This window comes from Schistocerca serialis, chromosome 7 (assembly GCF_023864345.2).
Source record: "Schistocerca serialis cubense isolate TAMUIC-IGC-003099 chromosome 7, iqSchSeri2.2, whole genome shotgun sequence".
In the NCBI taxonomy this organism is placed as follows: domain Eukaryota; kingdom Metazoa; phylum Arthropoda; class Insecta; order Orthoptera; family Acrididae; genus Schistocerca; species Schistocerca serialis.
The window spans coordinates 575403945-575413574 of record NC_064644.1 but is presented as its reverse complement, the minus strand read 5'-3'; the positions used below and the strand labels follow the sequence as shown (position 1 = coordinate 575413574).

General features: G+C 41.4%; 1 non-coding gene across 1 annotated transcript; it reads left to right on the top strand.

The window, feature by feature from the left end:
- Nucleotides 1-279: 279 nt before the first annotated feature.
- On the top strand, nucleotides 280-354 carry Trnas-gga (transfer RNA serine (anticodon GGA)). Its single transcript has one exon. It is a non-coding gene; the product is annotated as a tRNA-Ser (tRNA).
- Nucleotides 355-9630: the final 9276 nt, after the last annotated feature.

Here is a 9630-nt window from a genome sequence, read left to right as displayed (position 1 = left end):
TGAATAAGGATAATGAGTAGAATACAAGTTTTCAGAATGAGATTTTCACTCTGCAGCGGAGTGTGCGCTGATATGAAACTTCCTGGCAAATTAAAACTGTGTGCCGGACCGAGGTTCGAACTCGGGACCTTTGCCTTTCGCAGGCGAGTGCTCTACCAACTGAGCTACCTAAGCACGACTCAGGTCCTTTCCTCTCAGCTCTACTTCCGCTAGTACCTCGTCTACTACCTTCCAAACTTCACTGACGGAAGTATATCTGTGAGGAGGGGGCGTGAATCGTGCTTGGGTAGCTCAGTTGGTAGAGCACTTGCCCGGGAAAGGCAAAGGTCCCGAGTTCGAGTCTCGGTCCGGCACACAGTTTTAATCTGATAGGAAGTTTCATATCAGCGCACATTTCGCTGCAAAGTGAATTTCTCAATGTGGAAACATCCCCCAGGCTGTGGCTAAGCCATGTCTCCGCAATATCCTTGCTTCCAGGAGTGCTAGTTCTGCAAGGTTCGCAGGAGAGATTCTGTAAAGTTTGGAAGGTAGGAGACGAGGTACTGGCAGAAGTAAAGCTGTGAGGACGGGACGTGAGTCGTGCTTGGGTAGCTCAGATGGTAGAGCACTTGCCCGCGAAAGGCAGAGGTCTCGATCCGGCACTCAGTTTTAATCTGCCAGGAAGTTTCAGAATACAGGTTAGTTACGATTTGACTAGAAATACTATAATGTTGAAAATATTGCGTCCACGCCTGATAAACTAATTAACTCGATCTTGCTTCGAAGTGAGCTACAAGTGGTGCGATGTTATGCATTATGCGGGAATAATGATAACGGCCTCTTCTTCAACAACGAGTAACCATTAACTTTAGCCGTACGGTGTTCTTCTTCCAGTTTCTCAACTACCAGTTCTAATTGCATGCTTCGTATGGTGCCCAGATACGTGCTCGCTCATCTATTTACAGTGCCTTGTCATACCATTTCGACAATACACACTCCATTAAGGCCTTGAGCGCCGCCACACTTTTTCCACATTTCACCACAGTCAACTTGTAAGTTGGAACTAACTTATCACTGGTGCCTCCTCTCTCTGCACGCACTGGTGCCCAACGATATTACTCCAATACACGAAGCATATTCTCTGAATATTACGTAATACGAATTTCCATGAGTTTTTCAGCTTTTCTACAATATTACCTCCCATGGTTTTTCATAAATATTTTATGATTTTTTAAAGTGATGAACACTAGAAAAACTAAGAAAATATGTACATATACGCAAACCTGCATTAAATTTGCAATTAATGGATAGGTAATTGTGATGTAGTGCTACTGTCATGACCATCCAAGGGAAGAGGATGAAGGTCAGCGAAATCGCAAGTCGACGTCACGGTTGCAATCGCCCACATGAAGGCCTGATGCTGTCCCACTCTATAAGGCAGGACAGGTGGCGATCTGAGCATTTCTGAGGACAGAACAGGGTACTGGTCAGGTACAAGTATTCCGGAACGAACATCACAGCACACACGGGTCTGCTTAGTCACTGAACCGCGAGACAGTGGAAGCGTATCGCCTTGTCGGATGAAAGCGTTTTTTGTTACACCAGATGGATGATCGTGCCTAGGCACGCCATCACCCAGAAGTACGGCTGCTCGAAACATGCAGTGCGCCAAGTATGCAGGCTGGAGAGAGCTGTATTTTGTCATGAGGGCATTCAACGGAGTTTCTGTGGCACTAATGACACTAATGTACTACATCAACATAAACGGGAACCACCTGCACACTTTTGTGTTTGATTTCTTACCTGACGGCGGCGTCACTTTCCAGCAGGAAATTGTCCGTGTCAGCGGCCAGAATGTTGCTACAGTGGTTTGAGGACCAGTATAGTGAACTCACATTGACGCCTTAGCCACCAAATTCACCTAATTCGAACCCAATGGAACCAGTCTGGAGCGCTATCTGGTACCATCTACGAGATCACAAACCATCGGCTCATGGGATAAGACAACTGCGTGTTCAGTGCGTAGACGTCCGGTGCCACGTCCTCTGAAAACATACGAAGTACTTGTCGAATCCATGCCACGCTTGGCCTCCCATGTATTGCGTTCCAAAAGTGGATCAGCATACTGTGAAGGATTTGATCATAACCCTTTGGCTCCTCAGTGCGTGCGTGCGTGCGTGCGTGCGTGCGTGTGTGTGTGTGTGTGTGTGTGTGTACATTAGAACTGGTGTTTCTCAGACCGTTAATCTCAAAGGGTGGGTGCTCACAGTTTTATATATGTGTGTTTAACTCTTTTTTATGGCAAACATTACTTGCAGGAGCAGCGTTATGTATAGCGTTGTTTCAAACTAAAATGAACCGGTGACAAAAAATTTCATCACTAACTGTGTCTTCTTCTAATCAGTCGTTAGCTTTTCTAACCTAACAGACACAGACACATTTAAAGGGGGTAGGACGTCTAACGGGCCGACTTTGAGCAGGAGAGGCATCACAGGACATTTTAATTTCCAGTGTCTATAGTTTTACAAATAAATTCATAAAACTTTGTCAGAAACACGAGGAAGGATTCAGGATTCACACTCACTGCAGTGGAAGTTCGAAAATATAACAAAATAATATTTTTTTACGTTCGAAATTTCATCATTTTTTCACTTACTAATGGCTGCATTTGTTGATATAGGTACACTTTTCTTCATAAGTTAGAGAGATTCTTCGATGTAGTTTGCACAACATACATACCATACTCACAGGTGTATGAAACTCTAGAATTTATTTAATTTATGAAAAAACGAAAGAACTGTTATATTTTAAACTTCACGTCTAGAAAAAACACAAATTTTATAGTTAATTACCTCAGTTTTTACTACAGTTTTTAATAGATTTGGAAAATTCTAGAGTTTCATACACTTTTAAGTATGGTTTGTATGCTGTGCAAAATTCATTGAAGAATCTCTCTTACTTGTGAAGAAAACTGTACCTATAGCAACAAATACTGCCATCAGTAAGTGAAAAAAATGATGAAATTTCACATGTAAAAAAAATCATTTCGTTATGTTTTCGAACTTCCACTCCTATGAGTGTGAATTCTGAATCCTTCCTGGTCATGCTGACAAAGTTTTATGAATTTATTTGTAAAAATTATAGACAGTGGAAATTAAAATGTCCTGTGGTGCCTCTCCAGCTCCAAGTCGGCCCGTTTGACGTCCTACCCCCCTTGAATTTGTATGAACGTTCATCCACACATAATTCTGTTTACCAAATTTTGTGGTGTGAATACTATTTGCACTAGGAAGCGCCAAAAAATTTTTGTTATTGGACATGTTGTTATTGTTTAGCTCAGCTCTCCTCATTAGTCTATCCTGTGCAGGTCTCCTCATCTCTCAATAATTGCTGAGACTTCATCCATTTGAACCTCCTTATATATACCAGACAACAGTAAATATGAGCTAAGTAACTAACACTTGATTCATTTTATTTCAGATCGCCGAGGACGCCTTTCAGGAATTGTCACTCTTGATGCGCCTTGACCTGTCAAATAATGAGATCGTCGACATATTTGAGGACACATTCGTTTTCAACAAGAATTTAAGGTTTCTTGTGTTGGATGGGAACCCACTCCATGTGCCTTCCTCGGATCCGTTGTTGCTCTCGACGTCTTTAGGGAGCCTTTCAATTCGAGGGTGCGGCATAGCATCCGTGAACAGCCAGACCTTCGCTGGTGTTCCAGAACTGTACGAGATACGTATGATGGACAACCCACTGACTGAATTTCCAAGTGAGGCCATAAGTTCCCTGGAGAGGTTGTGCTCCATTGACGTAGATCCAAGAGACAAAATTTCCAAGAGTTTTGGCTTAAAAGAAATACTCATTATCAGTGGTGTGACATTAGTCATGGCTGCTGTACTTATAGGAGTCTATAAAATCTGTAAAACTCTTGTGTGTCCCTGCAGGAGGAAGAAAGAAGTAGTACTAAGGGAAAGCCGCCTTAATCCTAGCAGCCACACAAGTAGTAGTGGATGGACAGAGGCACCAGTACCACTGTATGAAGAGATAGGTGATCGCCAGATGGGCGACAGACGTAGTGGTTATCAGATCCTCAGCCAGAGGGAGTTACATATACCAGCACATGGATATCCTGGATATGTCTATAATGGCATAGATTTCCCTAGGTCGTCACCTTGTGAACGCTACTCATACGTTGGCAATGTCGGTCTGTACTCACCGACCACCAACTATCATCGGTCGACTGAGCGGTTGCCTCTACCTCCACCGTACGAGAATATTGGTAGGTCCACGCTGCCTTCACGTCATGAGAGTGTTGCAACCTCTACAAGTGACCTACACAATTCGGTAGCATCTGATGATGTAAATGTATGAACAGTTAACATTGAGAATATAAGTAAGTATGCTTTGGGAGGATGAATCCTGAAGACACTCTCAGGGAACACACATGAACAACCAATGGAGTCCCCTAGCTTTTAGCCACCCGAGCGCAGTATTTTAAAACCAGTATACGTATCTAAAATATTTTTAAAAAACATTGAAGGTAAAAATTGAAGTGTAGTCTTCAATGAATTTGTCAAATCTAAAATAATTCTGGGCTACTTTGGGGGCCCAGGTAGAAGTCAGTTCAAATTTCGCTGCAAAACTCTGAAAAGTAGTCCTGCAAGCGAATACCATTGGGCGTCGTTGCTCCTTGTCGATTATTAAAAAAATTCCCATTGATGGAGGAGCAACTGTATGGTATGTTGGCGTCTGTGGCGTGAGTATTGGTATATAGGCATCCCATAGTGCCTTATATGCATTGCAGCAAATGTAACATAGTAATGATCCAGTTATACAACACAAACTGCTCCTTCTTCATCAGCAGGTGGAGTCGGCACCATTCTGCTGGGTATCAGGGGATGTGGTAATCTGTTGAAATGAGCAAACACCCAAGGAGGTCTGCTAGAAACGCAGCCAGTCATTTCATTGTGGAATTGGAGACACACGCAATTTTAGGAAGAAGAGTGTCTGGCCTTGGGGAACAATGGCCTTCAGTAGATGAAGCCGACTATCCAACCAATTCATACCACATCCTGATCGGTGAAATGGGATAAAGTGCCTTGACCTACCTTTCAACGGAGATCCATCCCCTAACACATGGGTTCATTACTCCAGAGACATGATTCCCCCTCCCCCCCCCCCCCCCAATTAACATCATGTTTTAGCGGCATTGTAACAAAACGGAAATGGTCGACATAATTTTAATAATAGAACTGATCATTTATGCAAGTACTGATCTAAGCTCATTTTGTGTCAAATTGTTGCTATTTGATTATGCTCATCAAAACTGACGCAATCTTATGTGTAACATTATAAATATAGTTAATTTAATTTATGGCGCAAAATTATTCACATTCTATGAAAACATAAAACCATAAAATTTTGAAATTATTATTTGATTATACTTAATTTTGTTACCCACTGGGACACAGCACAAGAACTGATTGATAATGTGATGTCATGAACCTACAAGTATATTAATTTACAATAAAAATAACTATTTAAACATAAATATCTCACACAAGTATGTAAATAGAAACAATAAGCTCATGCCAACCAATACTGAGTTCCCTGTAGCTCTTAGCCAAACAGAGCGCCTCAATTAAAATTTAGAAATATTTATCACAAGTAAAATTGCAGCGTGATGATATTTTATTCTGTACTCAGTAGTACTTCATTTCTCTATCTCTCTCTCTCTCTCTCGTTGTGTGTGTGTGTGTGTGTGTGTGCGTGCCTGTTTGTTTATGTGTGCAAGTGTGTTACTACAAATGTTACCAGAAAGTGTAAGCCTAAGGTTACTAGGACGTAACGTAACTTAGTACTATATGAGAACATTAACTGAAAATTTCATTTTACTCGACCTTGAAGTGTTTTAAAACAACTGTGTCTTAAAGGCGCAACTTGTGCAGGATAAATGTGTCTGCCACCTGTTGCCCCGTATAACTCGAAGAACTGCGTCGTCATCGCCTCATCTGGATTGCTGAAAATTTCTTCAGAAGATAAATCAAAGTAGTGCAAGCATGCATAGCGTAACCTCTAATCAAATTGCCAAAGAAATGAATGGAGCACGTTTCGTATGAACCACATATTAAATAGTCAGAGATTGAGGTAAGTGACACGACGTAGAATTTATGAAGAAAGGAAAGGTGTGAGATATTGAATTCGTGTAGCCTGACTGCGTGAAAAATCTAGTACAACACGTGAATACATCAAATATATGTAGAGAGTCAACCATTATGATTAAGGACGAACATCGAATCAAAATTAGAACATCAGACATGCCTTCCGAACACCATGGAACAAAAGTACGTAAAAATAATTTAACCAGTTGTTAAGAATTAACCTTGAAAGTGAGAGAATCTGTTAGTAAGTCACTTGAATTTACAAATGATTGTCACAGAGATGGATGTCCATCACCACATAATGAATAGCAAGTCCATGTAGAAAAGACAACGGGGAAAGCAGTCACGATTTTAACTTCGCAACTGTCGCGGTTTCCAGTCTATTGAAAACGAACCAAACAGCCGTAACCTGCTGCGATCCAACCTTTTTCATGGAAGATGCCAGCCGGATATGCCACTTTCAAATACACAAGAAACGAGTGTGAAAATTTCGACAGTAATAACAAACATTTAACAATCTCTTCTACTAGTATATCTTCATTTTATACACGTGCAAGGTCAGTGGTTGTCAATTCGAAACCACAAAAAAATTATGTTACAGTCAAACTAATACAGCATACTACTGTCCTACATGACTGTACTATAAATTAGGTAGCAGCCATTAATTATTAAAGATAATAAGGGGTAAACACATTTTCTTTAATACGGAATCAGCTCTTTACATACATATTACTTCTGATTTATTTTTAATTGAGCACTTTTTAGTTTCAGATTGTGAGCAATTAATACAGAATTTGTATGTATGAGAGCATTATTTCCGTAACAGTCTTTCACTAAATCCTCCAAATTTGTCGCGTTTCAGCTCAGGGCTGGATTTCAGTGTTTTGTGCCTACAGTGACTGAGGATACTGCTGTTCAGAGATCGTGAATTTGAAGATTATGTCTGTGCATTTCAGGTAATGTTGCGACTGTTGCCCTCTTGGCTTAATCATCGAAATTTTGATACTGTAGTCATTCAGTTTCAAGGTGTACACAGCGTAAACTTGCATCACATAGTCAATTACAAAGCATAATGTGCATACACTGTTCCACTGAGTAGAGATTGCAAAACTGTGTTTGTTTATACCTGTAGCAGTCACTGGGAAGTGGGTAGGTGGCAGAACAACTGGGACAACAGTGAAATGTGCCAAAGAGTCCACCAACTTCTCCCTCGCATATAATCGCCAGTATGAGGAGTGAACCGCTCCAAAATGTGCAGCCGTGGTCTAGTGATATGGTCTTTGATTAGCAATCAAAACTTCCCGGTCCCGGATTCGAGCCCCACTCCCACTTAAATTCTGAATCCAAATCAACAGCAACGGCACTCGAAGACTTTTAGACAAGGAGTCAACCTCACTCTGTCAACGGCCTTGTCAAAGACGACGGAGGAGCTAACAGAGGTTCAGGGCACTCTTGCCTTGGGATGTAAACTGCCCCTATTAAACGGAATAACCAGCAATGATCAATGGCACGAGGATGCAGAAGGCAATGGAAACCACTGCCTTAAAGACACATAATGTGTATCCACAGGACATGTGGCCTGCAACTGAGAAAGTATCATGGTGATCTCTCCATTGGCGAAAGATTCTGCACTAGTCCTCCATTCAGATCTCCGTGAGGGGACTGCTAAGGGGGAGGAGACCGTGAAATGAAGACTGAATAACCAACGAAAGGATAACGTTCAACGAGTCGGGGCGTGGAAAGTCAAAAGTTTGAACGTAATAGGAAAGATAGAAAATCTGAAAAGTGAATTGCTAAGACTTAATCTGCATATGGTGGAGGTCAGTGAAGTGAAATGTCAAGAAGACAAGGATTTCTGGTCAGGTGAGTAAAGGATAATATCAACAGCAGCAGAAAATGATATAACGGAAGCAGGGTTCGTTAAGAATCGGAACGTAGGGCAGAAAGTGAGGTACTGTGAACACTTCAGTTATAGGGTTATTCTCCTTAGAATCGGCAGCAAACCCCGATAGTTCAGGTATACATCCCAATGTCTCAAGCAGAAGATGAAGAGGTAGAGAAATTATATGAGAATATCGAACGGGTAATTTGTTAAGTAAAGGGAGATGAAAATCTAACAGAAACGGGGCATTGGAATGCGATTGTAGGGGAGGGAGTAGAAGAAAAGGTTATGGGAGAATATGGGCTTGGTACTAGGAATGAAAGAGGAGAACGACTAATAAAGTTCTGTAACAAACATCAGCTAGTAATAGCGAATACTCTGTTCACGAATCACGAGAGGAGAAGTTGTGCTTGGGAAAGGCCTGGAGTTACGGGAACATTCCAATTAGATACATCGTGGTCTGGCAGAGATTCCGAAATCAGATACTGGATTGCAAGGCGTACACGGGAGCACATATAGACTCATGCCACAATTTAGTAGTGACGAAGGGTAGCCAGAAGTTTAAGAGAGTAATCAAGGAGAATAAGCGCGCAAAGTAGTGGAATATGGAAGCGATAAGGAATCAAGATATACGCTTGAAGTACCTTGAGGCTGTATATACTGCATTAAGGAATAGCTCAGTATGCAGTTAAGTTGTTGAGGAACGGTCATCTGTAAAAATGCCAGTTATAGAAGTTCGTAAGAAAAACATGGGTACAAAGTAGATGTTGTTGTTGTGGTCTTCAGTCCTGAGACTGGTTTGATGCAGCTCTCCATGCTACTCTATCCTGTGCAAGCTGGTTCATCTCCCAGTACGTACTGCAGCCTACGTCCTTCCGAATCTGCTTAGTGTATTCATCTCTTGGTTTCCTTCTACGATTTTCACCCTCCACGCTGCCCTCCAATACTAAATTGGTGATCCCTTAATGCCTCAGAACATGTCCTACCAACCGATCCCTTCTTCTAGTCAAGTTGTGCCACAAACTACTCTTCTCTCCACATCTATTCAGTACCTCCTCATTAGTTATGTGATCTAACCATCTAATCTTCAGCAACCTTCTGTAGCACCACATTTCGAAAGCTTCTATTCTCTTCTTGTCCAAACTATTTATCATCCATGTTTCACTTCTTTACATGGCTACACTCCATACAAATACTTTCAGAAACGACTTCCTGACAAATTTTTCTTCTTCAGAAACGCTTTCTTTGCCATCGTCAGTCTACATTTTATATCCTCTCTGCTTCGACCATCATCAGTTAGTTTGCTCCCCAAATAGCAAAACTCCATTACTGCTTCAAGTGTCTCATTTCCTAATCTAATTCCCTCAGCATCACCCGAGTTAACTCGACTACATTCCATTATCCACGTATTGTTTTTGTTGATGTTCATCTTATATCCTCCTTTCAAGACACTGTCCATCCCGTTCAACTGCTCTTCCAAGTCCTTTGCTGTCTCTAACAGAATTACAATGTCATCGGCGAACCTTAAAGTTTTTATTTCTTCTCCATGGATTTTAATACCTACTCCAAATTTTTCTTTTGTTTCCTTCACTGCTTTCTCAA